This window comes from Pseudophryne corroboree, chromosome 5 (genome assembly GCF_028390025.1).
Source record: "Pseudophryne corroboree isolate aPseCor3 chromosome 5, aPseCor3.hap2, whole genome shotgun sequence".
Lineage (NCBI taxonomy): Eukaryota > Metazoa > Chordata > Amphibia > Anura > Myobatrachidae > Pseudophryne > Pseudophryne corroboree.
Window position 1 is genome coordinate 318,954,307 of NC_086448.1, and position 15,179 is coordinate 318,969,485.

General features: G+C 42.9%; 1 long non-coding RNA gene across 1 annotated transcript; it reads left to right on the forward strand.

Moving 5' to 3' along the window:
* The first annotated feature begins 217 nt into the window (after positions 1 to 217).
* LOC134929019 (uncharacterized) lies at positions 218 to 12,491 on the forward strand. Its single transcript, XR_010178211.1, has 6 exons — positions 218 to 348; positions 9,105 to 9,173; positions 9,642 to 9,793; positions 10,107 to 10,227; positions 10,547 to 10,681; positions 12,236 to 12,491. It is a non-coding gene; the product is annotated as an uncharacterized LOC134929019 (long non-coding RNA).
* The last annotated feature ends 2,688 nt before the right edge of the window (positions 12,492 to 15,179 follow it).

Consider the following 15,179-nt stretch of genomic DNA (forward strand, 5'->3'; position numbering starts at 1 on the left):
GGCCCAGTGTATGATACTAACATGGTCCTAGCACTAAGGAAGATAAAACCTGGAGCAGATAACTTGGGTCTCTATGAGAAAGGATCTTGGGTTTTGGATAAAAAGTCAATAAAATAGATAAATTGTAAATGAATAAAAATGAAAGTACGTAACTAAATGTAGTAGTATAATTATACACGTAGTATGTCTGACCAGGAAATTCTGGTTATTTAGATCATCATTTGGCAAAGTTCTGGCAAAGAGATTTGCAGAGTGTCGGGTGACCGGCAAAGAGATCTGCAAAGTGTCAGTTGAAGATGACGGGAGGGGTCTCAGAGTAATTAGTGACTGGAGAATAGCATGCAGGAGGTAAGTTACCATACTTGTGTAATTGTGTGTGTGGTGGGGGGTATTGAGAGCACAGTACAAAACATAGGGTCTATGGTGGGGGAGAGCGGACAATACAAAAACATGCAGAAGGGGACAACTTGGTATAGCACATACAGATGGTGTGGGGGCACAATACAAAAACATAGAAATTGTGGCGTACTCTATAAGACATATAGAGGAAGGACATACACTTTTGGGGGCTGCGAGATGTAGAACATAGTGTAATACAGAAAAACAGGAAGGGTGGGGAGAGCATGACACAGAACATACAGATCGGGGGAAGAACAATACAGATCGGGGGAGATAGTGAAATGGCTGACATTTACAGTATATCAATGAACTGGGGCAGGTATACAAAGCCTGGGAGAGTGATACAGTGGAGAGAGATAAACTAACAACCAATCAGCTCCTAGTTGTCATTTTTCAAACACAGCCTGTAACATGGCAGTTAGGAGCTGATTGGCTGGTACTTTACTTCTCACCACTTTATCACTCTGCAGGGCTTAATACATCTCCCCCATAGAATAACCAAATGATGAAATGGTACAGAATGGTATAAATGATGTGAATTGGAGCTGTAACAAGTGACTGTTTCCCTATCTTTACATATTTATCCGAGAACATTTCCGCCTGCACGGCTTAAATAAACTTCCTATGTTAAATTCAAAATCAGTTGTAATGGGTTTGAGTATTTTACATAATTTGATCACATTTTACCAAATAAAGTTGCGATGTTCCAAATCACATGGAATTATATACCCATGGAGATATCTTTACAATTATTTTAGCATTTTTATTTTCTTGGTTATAATTGTTTACATTAAAAAAAATCTGTAAGGGAATTAAAGGGAACTTTGCTTTACCAAATTGTATGCCATAAAAAAATAAATCACAAACATTCCTGTCGTAATCGTGTCATACGATATGCATAAATAACTTATATCTATGCCCCTAGGGACAGCAGCTTACAGGAATTCTGTTACAGCACCTACAGACATCTGACCTTATAGTGCTTTACACACCTGAAAATACTACAATTACTGTATTTATCGTCAACGCCTTACCTCAGGCTTTGTTACTAGGAACAGCTTTCAGTCATGTACTATAGAAATATCATACTGTATACAACCATGGTGTCTATTCAGTTAACACTGTGGCATGGGATCCATGATTTCTAATATGAAAGACATAGATGCAGTGCACACCAAGAACATTATCTAAGTATATGAACAATTGTTTTAATCAAGATTATTAGAAACACTTATTGTTTCTAGAATAAGGATTATTTGAATTTGCTCTACTTTTACCAGATAAATGTTGATATTTTACATGTGTTTATAGGAAAACGGAATGGTTTTCATCACTGCTATTCGGAATTACATTTTATATTTTTCTTTTTCCTGGCAACACATTTAAAAAAAATTACTTAAAAGAATTCAGTTGTGAGCTGATGACCCCACTCCGCCAGTTAGTCACAGATTTCTTGTAGGTAGAAGAGGTTACTCATCCTTGAACAACCATTTTGGGCTCACCTCACCACTCCTAGTGATTCCTTCTTACCATCAATAATGACCTGTAATTGACTCCTCCCACTGCATCATGAGGGGGTACTTCACTGCCAACACCAGGCTTTGACACTTGGAACAATTTGTTCCACCCAGGCTCCTACAGTGGCGCCCGAAACCGCTTATTTCTGGGTATGTGTAGTCATGCTTCTGCATCATCTCCTGGTTGCCCGCTAATTCCTACTAGTCCACAAGTCTACTTTTGGTAGTGTCGTAATCCGTGCAGTTTCTCTTCCGTGCCTGGGGTGTCGCTCTCTGCTCTGGTGCTTCAGCACTCTGGCCTGAGTATCTGTAGCTTGGTAATTAGCTGTTACCGTCTGCCTCAGAGTCTGTACTTTGGATCATGCTACTAGCTTATATTAGTTTGTCTGGACCTTGCTACCAGTAATCACTGTCAGGGCTGACTGTTTTTGTGAATCTGTTAACCCTGGACCAATCAAAGGTGTAGGTGCTGGGGTATGGTGAAAACAGGGAGGACAAAGAAAGTTCAGTTTCATATATTTATTAAGGACAACAATTCCAATAATGAGTTAAATGACAATCATTAGTCACCGTATGTAAACTGACGTACTGCAATGAATGGCATTATGATAAGCAGGAATAGTATTATAGATGCATTGAAGAAATGTTCATACAACTGAGTTTAAGCAGGCTTGAGAATGAATAAAGAATTGTCCAAATGAAGCAATGATTGGTGCCAAACTGTAAGGAGTGTTAACTGGATATTGTAGACAAAAATGAATAACTGTAGAGACTTGTACTGAAGCTTAAAGGTTAAACTGGAAGGTTTTGATGTATTGTCCTTAAATGAAGCAACAATGAAGATACAATAATACTTGCAGATTGAAGATAACACTTGAAGCACTGTGTAGCTGCAGCAGACAACAGTGGTGTAGAATGAGTTAAACTGGATGATGAGAGAATGAGAACCAGGGTTAAGTAGAAGCCTCCACAGGCTGTGTGATTACAGCAGTCACTGAACAGAGAAACCTTTTACAGAACTCCGGGAATCCACTTGTTTGCCACTTGGAGCGCGATTAACTGACAGCACAGCAGGGAGCTGGTGGATCTCTTATGGTGAAGGCTGCAGGCAGACCCCTGGTAGCGGAGGCGATATCAGGACGACTGGAACCACACAGAATATCACGGAGAGAGCACAGAGCTAGGACATAGAGTAGATACAACTAAGCACTGGCTCAGAATAACATAATCCCAGCCTACTTAAAGGCAACACAAGCATGGTATTGGCTAACACTTGCCCACAGGTGTTTCACAGGTGCTCATTTGGTCTCCAACATGGCCTCCTATACTGCAGACACAGTGGTGCCTTTGGCCATTTGGTCCCCGCACTCCCGGGTCCCCAGAACCTGCATCACCTCTGCCGCTGATCACGCCGCATCCCCACATGGCCACACAGGACCACAAGCAAGCACGCCGGCAATGGATGGACCCTAGAACCTGAACTCTGAACTACAGCCTGCGGGCTACCTTTGGCTCTAATTGAGTAGCCCCACTGCTTCAATTAGCCCATGGTAAATTACCGCAGCTAATTGAATTCTGACCTAAATACTTGGGTAGCAATTACCTGCGCTAGTTAAAGAGACAAACAGATATAAAACAGACTGAAGAAGAAAGCCAAGGAAAAAATTTTACAAATGCTGGGCACAGTTAATAAAATGTATCTGTGATTATATGGGATGTAAAATTGGCTCTGATCTGGCAAAATCAGTCACAGAAGACAACTGTCCTGCCCCTCATCTGTTACTACAACTTGTTGCAAACCTGCATGCTATATTACTTTAATGGTGGGAGAGGTAAAATCAACATAGCTCATTTCTGTTTAAACCAGACCTCCTATACCCCTTTCACATCGCCAATTTTATTATTATTTTTATTACCAGTTATTTATATAGCGCACACATATTCCGCAGCGCTTTACAGAAAATATTTGGTCATTCACATCAGTCCCTGCCCCAGTGGAGCTTACAATCTATATTCCCTACCACATGTTCACGCACACACATTCACACTAGGGTTAATTTTGTTGGGAACCAATTAACCTACCAGTATATTTTTTGGATTGTGTGAGGAAACCGGAGTACCCAGGGGAAACCCACGCAAGTACAGGGAGAATATACAAACTCCACACAGTTAGGGCCATGGTGGGAATCGAACCCATGATGACCTCAGTGCTGTGAGGCAGTAATGCTAATCATTACTCCATCCATACTGCCAATGCCAGATCCCATCCGGAAATTGGAAACGGGTCCTTCCCGGGTGGAATCCGGCATTGGACCCTACCAGCAGGCTTCCTGACCCGGCAATTTACCAGGTCGGTTGCTAAAGCGGCGGGGGTCAGAGGCGGCGCTGGGAGATGAGCTCATCTCTGCGCCACCTCTCCCTATGTAGTGAACGAGTCCCATCGACCCGGAAACCTGTTCACGCTGCCACTGATCCGGTATTGAACCCGGGAATAACACTGCTTTATTCCCGGGTCAGGCAACCTGGGAATTCGACCTTGGCCCTTTCACACCGCACACCGAACCGGGCCGATACCGGTTATTTGTGCGGTGTGACAGTTAGTAGAGAAGCAGAGAATGGTGCAGGACAGTTGGAGCCTTACCTGTGATAAAAGCAATGTGGCACTCCAGTTAAGTAGACTGTTGGATTGAATTGACCCCAAAGTGTCTACTACCATTTACTACAGTTGACAGGTGTACTTTATTATTATTACCAGTTATTTTATATAGCGCACACATATTCCGCAGCGCTGTACAGACTTTAAAATATAAACCACATTTTTCTCTTATAACAACCTGTTTCACAATAGCACTGGGTAGCACTAAAACCTTAAGATCTGGAGATTCCTCACACCCAATAAGACGGGAGTCTTTAGGTACATGGAACGCTACATGATACTAGGACTTAATGACAGCAAATAAATGGCCAAGGAAAATAATTCTCATATGCAGTAGTTGAAAGAAGAACAGATTTTTCTTTCAGCCAGGAAAATCTACCCCCAGCCACATTGGTTCCATGCTATGCTTCTGAACTGTGCTATAATGAATATGGGGGCAGATCTATTAACCTGGAGAAGGCATAAGGAAGTGATAAACCAGTGATATGTGCAAGGTTTTAAAGGCACCAGCCAATCAGATTCTAACTGTTAATTTACATATTGGAGCTGATTGGCTGGTGCCTTTATCACCTTACACATATCACTGGTTTATTACTTCCTTATGCCAGCTCCAGGTTAATACATCTGCCCCATGGTCAGTTCTGTACATTGGTTCATATATGGTGAAATATTGACACCATTCCTCAGTGGAGAGTAAAGATGCATACACACGGTGCGATGAAGGAAATGCCCGACACTGACTATGAGATGTGGCAGGTACCCGGCACCACCAATATAGTCAATGTTGGCTTGCCTGCACAGTCTATTTTTTCTTACGATGCTGCACATCGACATCGCAATCTGTATACACACAGTGCAATATGCACTATATTTTCCTGTGATATGGAATATATAGTCCATATCGCAAGGAAAATAGCACCGTGTGTATGTACCGTAAGAGCTAAGGAAATTTTCTAAATCTGCATACGACATCTAAAATAATGTACATAATTTTTTTTACTTAAAACCAAACATGAACAGAAGTGTAGCACCACCATCTAGGAAGGTAGGTGGGATTTCCACCATTGGATCTTGCGTATCACTGAAAGAACTCATAGGGGGCAATTCAATTGTTTTTTTTGTTTTTGGTTTTTACGCAGCACAAATTAATGGGACTCCGAAGGAGTAATTCAATTGTTCGGGTGCCCATTAATAATTGTGCTTGTCGCACCTGATTGGATCGGGTTAAGCAGCATATATTGGTTAAATCTGTCTAAACTCCTGGTTGGGGCACCAAAAAGAAAAAGTTTATGCACATTTCTGCTCGGCACCTCAGGATGCTGTGAGCAAAAGTGTCTCCACCCGTGGCACTCACGTCTGAACAGAGCAACAATTAAATTGCTCCATCAGACATTCACTATTGGCAGCTGCGGGGAGAAAACAATCGAATCACCCTCATGACACCCATTCAGGAAATTCTTTAAATTGAAAGTAAAACTTTTCATTTGGGACACGCATAAAATTTTAAATAAAAATTCAATGGGGAGAGTTCTAGATTAACTAGCTAATCTATATAATAATATAATACAATGTTCAGGAAAGTCTATATAATGGTCAGGAAAGTTCAAGTGACCATAAAACCATATGTCAAGTGCATACATTTAGACTGGTTTAACCATCTTGTGCTTTATTGTGCTTGATAATTAATGGATGCACAAAACTACTGAATTGGTCCATAGGGCACCCATGAATTACAACTGAATCACCCACGAGTCCATTTGGAAAACTAAAATATAGATTACAAGCTCCACTGGGGCAGGGACTGATGCGAATGAGCAAATATTCTCTGTCAAGCGCTGCGGAATATGTGTGCGCTATATAAATAACTGATAATAAATAAATAAATGCATAAGCTAGCACTTGAACACTTGCTGCTTAATCCCCAAAAACGTATTCTATAGGCTATGAAGGTACTAGGGTCAATTATACAGAACAGAATGAATTGCTTCCAGTGATACATAAAAATACATGGCAAAAGCCACACTAAATGAATAGGAGCCTCCAAGCCAGCTTTGCTTGGAAAAACTCTCTAGGAAGAGAAAAAAAAATAAAAAAAAATGTACTGTGCTCTAGTAGCAAAGTTTTTCACTAGTGTAAGCAATATAGTGTAAAGGCCCATACACACTAGCTGATTTTGAGCTCAAAGTATCTCACTTTTGGTGTTTTGAGCTACTTTGAACTCAAACTCGGCCAGTGTGTATGGGCGGGCGATGAGAACAGATGCGTGCTCCCTCATGCACTGAGCTATTTTCCTGCCAGCGATGTTCACATCGCTGTGCATACACACTGGCCAAGAATGCCCAGTGTGTATGCACCTTAAAACTGAATGTTATTTGCATAAAAGGGTGGTAATAGGGTGGTAGTTGCATGGGTGACATGAAATAAGGATGTTATTTCATGGACACTACAGGGAAATAATGGAGACCTCTTAATATACGCGCTCTCCCTTCAAGAGTAGAGATGACTTACAATATTAAGAAGCAACCACTTTCAGACATGTCCACGACACTTCCATAGCATGATTATAAGATGGACCATATCCGTGCATGTGCCAAGACACCTCCCTGTCACCGCTCATGAGTACCCACTACATTTTCAACACACTTTGCCTTGCATGCACCAGGGATGATAACTGCGACTCTGTACAGACACAATCAGGATGATGCATGCATAGTAATGGAAAAAAAAAAATCTACACTACATCTGATATCGTCAGTGCATACACCTATGACTCAAGGTGTGTGATACCTAGTTGTGTTTATACTTGCTGCATGCTTATATCATTTCTATGCATTAAAGCATGTCACTGCACTTAAAGCACACTGAGCTGTATGGGAGCACACAGGGTACACACAGAAGGGGTTAACACAAATGGGTTAAACAATGTCATGCTGTATATTATTGTTTATTTATTCAGCACCACCAATTTATGCACCACTGTACAGAGACTATTAAGCTGGGTAAACAGTGGAGGGAGGGACATCTGATCAGACATCTGAATGAATGCCCTTGAGCCCAGACTGAGAGTACACACTGGAACGAGTTTAATGAAGGATGGAACTATCATGTTCTGTACTTCATTAGCATAAACAAGGTCACTAGTTGTACCTTTCTGGAGGTACTGGAGACTTGGAAATCAGAGTTCAGGAGCAAGAGCAATCCACCAACAAAAATATAAAACTGCTTAGAAGGTGTGTGTAGATGGAGCAGGGACCAGCTGTTGGAAGGCTGATATCTCTGGTTCTGGGAATAATAGAGACAAGCTGTCAGTGTCCACCGAAAGGGGAGAGTCCCAGCTGTTAGAGTATGCCCACAAAATACTCTAAATCAGAGAGAATCCAAGTAATCTGGCTGGGAAGAGCAATTAACAGGCTCAGAGGGGAACCACTGCTTTAATGTCAGATATCTCCGGTTCTCCAGGTCCGATTTTAAAAAATCTGGTACCCCTTGAAAGAGGGGACCCTCAGCTATCAGCCTAGGGCTTGTAGACTCCTGGGGCACTTGTGCAAGTGCCCATTGAGCCCATATGAAAAGACGGCCCTGATCACGGAAGCAAGATATGCCTATATACTAGATCTCCAATCAACGTAAATTAACAAACTATTATTCTAATTTACCATCCTCATCCCATACCAAAGCACGGGTATTCAGCTATCTACGATGTTATTTATACTTTGTGATTAATATTTACATTTATTTTTGTAAACAGACATTCTTAAAATCCGGGGCAATGCCAGGTATTCCAGCTAGTATATAGTGTACTCAATCATTTGTCATAGTAGCAATATTCTGAGCATATTGGAAGTCTCACAACAGAATATTTATAGATGGAGTTTAAGATCATGCATGTTAACATTCAACAATATGCTATGTCGGCATGCCCTCTTATGGAGTCTATATAAGTCATTAGCAAAACCAAATGCTCCGTCTACATACAGTACAGCACAGGCACAAGGTCGTCATGCAATACGTGATATGCCGGCCAGACTCTTATACCTAAGTTTCCTTTTGATGCTTGAGCCAAATAATGTATCACTAACAATGACATTACTGTGAAGTGAAGGAGAGACGATTAGGATGGTCACCTGTAACACACATGCAATGTTTCTGTGACATGGAAAAACAATGGAAGAAATGTTATGGAGTCACCGTCATTGTTGTCCTAGTTGATAGGATAACCAGAAGAGTAGCTTTGGGTGGAGTGTCATGAGATGAAATGAAAACCAAAAAGTTATGTACCCTCCAGGTTCCGTTCTCTGCATTCCGGCTGTTGGTACAATGGTGCCACAGGGCACAGCCATGCTCACTGTCCACTCAACCTCTTTCCAACGCGTCCAGTGGGTGTGAACAAGTCGAGTGGATGTGATTACCGATTCCCTGTGAATGTCACCTTGCGGGCCCACCTTATCGTTTTATATACACTGGTATTGAATAATACATTTCTAGTGTGCCAGCAAAAAAGACAACTCTTATTTCTTCTCCTCTTTACACAGGTTCTGTGGCTGATTAAACCAGGTGAAATGCAGACTTGTGGTCAACCAACCACAGAAACTGTATAATTCGTGAGTTTCCTTATTTTAATGGGATCGTATAGTTAGTATAGCTATCTCTCTCTCTCTCTCTCTCTCTCTCTATATATATATATATATATATATATATATATACATACATACATATACACACACACAAAATGGAAAATGATTAATTCAGCCTCTTAGAGAAAGAGCTTTATTTCCTTATAAAATATAAGTGGTGATTTAGTCTAGAAATTCCTGTCACTTATATTTTCCCTTTATCTATATATTGAGGCACTCTGTACAACATTGCCTTATACTTCATTTTCTACACTAGTCTCATTTTTTTAAACTAGAAACTCATATATATCCAGTTGTAATTGATGTAGAAAATGTATATGTAAAATAGCTGTAACTCTGTAGCTTTGCTGCTGGTTACTGTGACATCACACCTAGCCTATGACATCACTAGCCCATTACATCACAATGCTTCTTCCTGTAATTTCCTATCTACAGCTGCTGACGTTTCCAGTTTCCATGCAGGAATACAGGTAGGAGGAGGTGAGTCCTACATAGCAGAGTATGATGGAGAGGGGTAAGGAAGACAGAGTGCAGTACAGCCAGCTGAAAGGCAAGACAAGATGGAGAAAGAAGAAAAGGGAATACAGGTACAAGGACACATAAATAGGAGAAGCGCAGGAAGGAACGACATATTTAGGAATAAAAATGTAGCGTTACAGGAATAAAGAGGACAGTATGGAGGATAAGCACACATACAGGGGATGCAAATAACCTGGGTCTCTATGAGGCAGGATCGTGGCTTTGGGATGAAAAAGTTAATAAAATAGATAAATGGGATATTGATAACTTTGAAAGTATCTTGTTTGGTTTAAGGAAAATTGGGAAACTGGTTGACTCATAGACATTTTATTGTACTTAAACTAGTACTATGCTTAATGATAGTCTTTTGTATTTTTTTAGATCATCTGGCAAAGAGATTTGCAGAGTGTCGGGTGACCGGCAAAGAGATCTGCAAAGTGTCAGTTGAAGACGACGGGAGGGGTTACGGAGGTAGCAACGACTGGAGTATAACATGCAGGAGGTAAGTTACCATACTCTCTCTGCACATGTTACATCTGCCCCACCTGCAGTGCACATGGTTTTGTCCATTAGAGAACAAATTTGCTGCTGCGATCAGGTCTGAATTAGGCCCAGTGTATGATACTAACATGGTCCTAGCACTAGGGAAGATAAAACCTGGAGCAGATAACTTGGGTCTCTATGAGAAAGGATCTTGGGTTTTGGATAAAAAGTCAATAAAATAGATAAATTGCAAATGAATAAAAATGAAAGTACGTAACAAAATGTAGTAGTATAATTATATACATAGTATGTCTGACCAGGAAATTCTGGTTATTTAGATCATCATTTGGTAAAGTTCTAGCAAAGAGATTTGCAGAGTGTCGGGTGACCGGCAAAGAGATCTGCAAAGTGTCAGTTGAAGACGACGGGAAGGATCGCAGAGTAATTAGTGACTGGAGAATAGCATGCAGGAGGTAAGTTACCATACTTGTGTAATTGTGTGTGTTGTGGGGGGTATTGAGAGCACAGTACAAAACATAGGGTCTATGGTGGGGGAGAGCAGTCAATGCAAAACATGCAGAAGGGGGCAACTTGGTATAGCACATACAGATGGTGTGGGGGCACAATACAAAAACATAGAAATTGTGGCGTACTCTATAGGACATATAGAGGAAGGACATACACTTTTTGGGGGCTGTGAGATGTAGAACATACTGTAATACAGAAAAACAGTAAGGGTGGGCAGAGCATGATACAGAACATACAGATCGGGGGAAGAACAATACAGATCGGGGGAGATAGTGAAATGGCTGACATTTACAGTATATCAATGAACTGGGGGCAGGTGTACAAAGCCTGGGAGAGTGATAAAGTGGAGAGAGATAAACTAATAACCAATCAGCTCCTAGTTGTCATTTTTCAAACACAGCCTGTAACATGGCAGTTAGGAGCTGATTGGCTGGTACTTTACCTCTCTCCACTTTATCACTCTGCAGGGCTTAATACATCTCCCCCATAGAATAACCAAATGATGAAATGGTACAGAAGGTTATAAATTATGTGAATTGGAGCTGTAACAAGTGACTGTTTCCCTATCTTTACATATAATAAAGGTGACATAGTCCTTTTCCTAGAGTCCTTCTCCTTACCGCTCAGGGGGCCTGATTCAGATGCGGACGCAGAGCTGCTGTTGCACCAAGTGGCTCAATGCTTTTTCACTGTGCATGCATGCAAGTTGCACTGCGCACAAAATGAAATCAAGCTCACATAGAGGATCTCATTGCAAAGTGATTGACAGGAAGTCAGCGTTTGAGGTGGTAACGGGGGTGGCTAACTGAATAAAAGCATGTCAGGTCCGTTCAAACGCCACTCCATGTGCGTGCATAAATTACCCATTGCGACCTGTGTTGCTGCTGGAGAGCCCCTGTGTCTAGGAGACTTGCTCAGCCTACGACTGCTCAGACTCACGATGCAATTGTGAGCGGCAAGATTGCAGCAGTGATCACTTCAACAACCACAACTGAATCAGGCCCACAATTACACCATTATATTTTACTATTTTATCACATTTAACAACTAAGGGGTCAGTTCAATTAGGTGCGAGTTTGTCTTACAACAGCCGCACTTTCCGGTAGCCCCATAGGCTGAATCTGACCACGAATGGTGTGAGTTTGGATGCTGTTGAAACGTTGCAGCAATGGTAACTTGTACCTAATTGGATTGACCCCTAAATGTTAGCAATTTATAGCTTTTATTATTTACTGGTCACATTTCTTTTCTGAAGGTACCCACTAATTACTATAAGAGAGAACTTATTCCCCCAATGTGTGTATTGTATAAAAACAATGGGCCCTTTGGGATAATTGTCCTTATTTTAGGTATTTTCCATGTCCTCAGGAGTTAGAGTAACATATTTACATAGAGAGATTTTTCTCTCTACACAACCACACCACTGTTTGCAGTTTGTCTCTCTGCTTGTTCATCCACTAACAATGATTTTTCATCTCTTCCTCTTCGTCTACACGCAGTGGGTGATCCCTGAATAGCTGCCCTGGGAGGAGAGCTGCGGACACATGCTCCAAATGTTGGGACATATGCATTACCTATTAGGAGATGCAGTAAAGCTGCCGGATGTCAGTTTTACGGCAGTCAGAATACTGACACTGGGATCCCGACACTCTTCAGAATCCCGACGTTGGAACCCCGAAAAGGCAAGGATACCGATGCCCGTATCCCCATGATCATAGGTCTGGTGCTGGGCAACGGGGGATAGGTTTAGGCATCAGGCACAGGAAGGGGGGGGGGGGTTAGGCTGCAGGGTAGGGAGAGTTAGGTTTACGCTTCAGGAGGGGAGGTTAGGTTTAGGCATCAGGCAGGGAGTTAGGGTTAGGCTGCAGGTGGGGGGAGGTTAGGGTTAGGCTGCAGATAGAGTGGGTTAGGCAACCCTGGGGGAGGTTAGGCTGTGTGGGAGGGAGGTTTAGATTTGGGCATCAGATGGGAGGGTTAGGTTTAGGTGTTAGGTGGGGGATTAAATTTAGGCTGTGGGTGGGGGAGCTTAAGGTTAGGCACCCCCGGGGGTGGTTAGGTTGCGGGGGAGGGATGGTTAGGTTTAGGTAGGGGGATTAGGTTTAGGCATCAGGTGGTGGGGGTAAGTTTAGGCTGTGGGTGGGGGGAGGTTAGGGTTAGGCTGCAGGTAAGGTGGGTTAGGGTTAGGCACCCCTTGGGGTGGTTAGGCTGCAGGTGAGGGAGGGTTTGGTTTAGGCATCAGGTGGTGGGTTAGGTATAGGCATCAGGCGCTGGGTTAGGTTTAGGATGCGTGTGTGAGGAGGTTAGCGTTAGGCTACGGGTAGGGTGTGTTAGGGTTAGGCACCCCCGGGAGTGGTCAGGCTGCGAGGGAGGAAGGGTTAGGTTTAGGCAGCAGGGATGGAGGGGGGGTGGATAGGCTGTGGGATCAGGAGGGTTAGGTTTAGGCAGCAGGGACGGAGGTTAGGATTAAGCACCTCCGCGGGAGGGTTAGGCACAAAGGGGGAGGTTAGGGTTAGACTGCGGACAGGCAGGGTTAGGGGGGTGGGGAGAGGGAGAGGGTTAGGCATCAGACGGAGGGGTTAGGGCTAGGCTGCGGGTGGGGGGAGGATAGGGTTAGGCTGCGGGTAGGGTGGGTTATGGTTAGGGACACCCGGTGGGGGTTAGGCTTCGGGGTGGGGAGGTTAGGTTAGGCATCAGGTGGGGAAATTAGGTTTAGGCATCAGGTGGGGGGTTAGGTTTAGGCTGTGGGTGGGGGGAGATTAGGGTTAGGCAGCGGGTAGGGTTTGTTAGGGTTAGGCACACCTGGGAGTGGTTGGGCTGCGGGGAAGGGAGGGTTAGGTTTAGGCATCAGGGACGGAGGTTAGTATTAGACACCTCTGCGGGAGGGTTAGGCACAAGGGGGGAGGTTAGGGTTAGACTGCAAACAGGCAGGGTTAGGGGTGTGGGGAGAGGGGAGAACACCCCTTACTCACCCCTGTCGGTCTTTTCTGTACTGGGATCCCGGCATCGGTATGATAACCACCGGGATCCCATGCGCTGCGTAAGCATACTGACCCCTCTATTAGTACACCTCTTAATGCCCAGAGGGAAGGGCGATCCTGAGGCCATGGTTCCCCAGAGGTTTCCCCCCAAGGGGGTTTTTCCTCTCCTGAGTGCTGAAGGATGACTCTTCATGAGTCCAGAGGTGTAGCTTTTATGCCATAATGAGTACCAATCTCATGTCCATCCCTGCAATGTATAAGAAGTAAAATAATTGCTAATGTGATCACTTTACTTCTGGGTTTAGACCCTGGCTGCGCTAGTTTGCATGTGCAATCGTCAGACTGCATATGTGAGAGCAGACAGTAATGCAGAGGGATCCCAGAGATTCTTCTCCTGGGAATTATTGCATAATGTAGCCCACAGGCTACAAAAGCCATTTAGAAATGGAATTAGCTGCCGAGCCAAGCTCAGAAATGCTTTCATTCTGGAGCTTGGTGAGTTTCACAGTTTACCATCTGCAGTAGAAACATTTGGTGGCTGCTTTTGTGTTCAATAGGAAGAACGCAATAGATATCTCAAATATCCATTGTAGTCATCAATACATTCAGGGGCTGGTTAATATTTGTGGGCAGCCCCCAAAAACGACTGTTTTGGAGATGTCTCGCAAATATTATTTATTAAATATTCCACTTAATAAACTTTTGATATTTTAACATAAACTAAAAAATGTTTTATGTATTCATTGACTGAGTCTCCCGTCTTTACTGAATGCGAATTTCACAGGGTCTGCAAATTATTACTGATATGACTGTTACTCTACTGTCCTGCTGGTGCTCCTGGCCTGCTGTATAGCAGCCATATACAGCACTCTTGGGGAAATGTATCAAGCCATGGAGAGAGATAAAGTGCAGATGTCCAAACTACCCAATCATCTTCTGTCACTTATCTAGCACAGTACATGAAATGATACCCGTAGTTAGAAGTTTCAATTGATTTGGGCAAATACTCAACTTTTTCTCTCTCCATGGCTTGATATATCTCCTGGAAAATATCATGTCTTCCTTTCACTTAATTAACAAGATAAATTAATTAATTGTCTTGGAAACAGGGTAAGAAATTCACAGTACAGTATAAGATAATGTTATAAAGGCTTGTCAATACCTCCCGGTACATTTACATTGATTTATGATTCACATTTCTTCCATGCCAGAAAGGGGCGGATTGGGAACGTAAAGTGGCCCTGGAAATATATGAAAAGTGGCCTCATGTAGGTTGGAGTAAGTCAGCTATAAGCGGGGCCCAACACAAATTGGTCTTAAGCAAATTGTTAGTATTACCCACAGTGGTAGTAAGCAAGGCTAATGCAGCATGGTAAGCAGTCACAGCACCAGCAGGAGGATCGTGTCACATGAGGTGGAGATCACACCGGTGGGTGAGGCATTGCACTGGTAGGCAGTCACAGCA